Source organism: Chiloscyllium plagiosum, chromosome 12, assembly GCF_004010195.1.
Source record: "Chiloscyllium plagiosum isolate BGI_BamShark_2017 chromosome 12, ASM401019v2, whole genome shotgun sequence".
In the NCBI taxonomy this organism is placed as follows: domain Eukaryota; kingdom Metazoa; phylum Chordata; class Chondrichthyes; order Orectolobiformes; family Hemiscylliidae; genus Chiloscyllium; species Chiloscyllium plagiosum.
The window spans coordinates 61,068,906-61,070,556 of NC_057721.1; positions in this window are offsets into that span (position 1 = coordinate 61,068,906).

Sequence of the window (1,651 nt, forward strand, 5' to 3'; positions counted from 1 at the left end):
GTAGGAAGAGGTATCTGCGAGCTGGCGTTTGGCCTCAGCGGTGTAAAGGTTGGTGCGCCAGACTACTACCGTGCCTCCCTTGTCTGCTGGTTTGATAGTGAGGTTGGGGTTGCAACGGAGGGAGTGGAGGGCTGCGCGTTCTGAGGGTGAGAGGTTGGAGTGGGTGAGAGGGATGGGGGAGTTCAAAGTGACCATTAGCAAACAAATCGGCAGCTCTACCTTTATGGCCCCTCTTGAAAAAAACGAAGGACAACATAACCTTGTTAAAGGGGCTGCATCATCACAGCCTGGATGATGCAGCTTCAACACTGCTCAAGAAACTTGACACCATCTAGCACAACGCAGCCACTCAATTTGCCTCACATCCACAAATGTTCCTGACCTCTACCGTCGACACTCTGTTGCAGCAGTTTGAACCATCTGCAAGATGCGCTGCAGAAAGTTTCAAGGCTCCCTAGGCAGCACGTTCCAAATCTAGAAGGACAAAGGCTGCAGATTCATGGGAGCACCACCACCTGCAAGATCCCCTCCAAGCCACTCGCCATCCTGATTTGAAAATACATCGCCATCCCTTTCGTGTCACTGAGTCAAAATCTTGGAATTTCCTCCCTAAGGACATTATGGGGATACCTACAACAAAACTGGACTGCAGCCACAAGATGAGAGTTCACCATCACTTTCTTAAGATCGGCCGGGATGGCATGGTGGCTCAGTGGTTAGCACTGCTTCCTCACAGTGCCAGGGACCCAGGTTTGGTTCCAGCCTTGGGCAACTGTCTGTGTTCTCCCCATGTCTGCACAGGTTTGCTCCGGTTTCCTCCCCCAAACTAAATATGGGCAGGACAGGTGAATTGTTTGGGAATGTGTAGGTTAGGTGCATTAGTCAGGAAAACATAGGGTGGGGGAATGGATCTGGATGGGTTACTCTTCAGAGGATCGGTGTGAACTTGTTGGGCTGAAAGGTCTGTTATAGAGTCATAGAGATGTACAGCATGGAAACAGACCCTTCAGTCCAACCCGTCCATGCCGACCAGATATCCCAACCCAATCTGGTCTCACCTGCCAGCATCCAGCCCACATCCCTCCAAACCCTTCCTATTCATATACCTATCCAAATGCCTTTTAAATGTTGCAATTGTACCAGCCTCCACCACCTCCTCTGGCAGCTCATTCCATACACGTGCCACACTCTGCATGAAAAGGTTGCCCCTTAGGTGCCCCTTTTGATAAAGTCCCACATAGGAGGTTAGTGAGCAAAATTAGGGCACATGGTATTCAGGGCGAAATACTGACATGGATTGAAAATTGGTTGGCTGACAGGAAACAAAGAGTAGTGATAAATGGCTCTCTTTCGGAATGGCAGGCGGTGACCAGTGGTGTGCCGCAAGGATCAGTGCTGGGACCGCAGCTTTTTACAATGTACATTAATGATAAAGATGAAGGTATTAAAAGTAATATTAGCAAATTTGCTGATGACACAAAGCTGGGTGGCAGGATGAAATGTGAGGAGGATGTTAGGAGAATACAGGGTGACTTGGACAAGCTAGGTGAGTGGACGGATGCATGGCAAATGCAGTTTAATGTGGATAAATGTGTGGTTATCCACTTTAGTGGCAAGAACAGGAAGGCAGATTACTACCTAAATGGAGTCA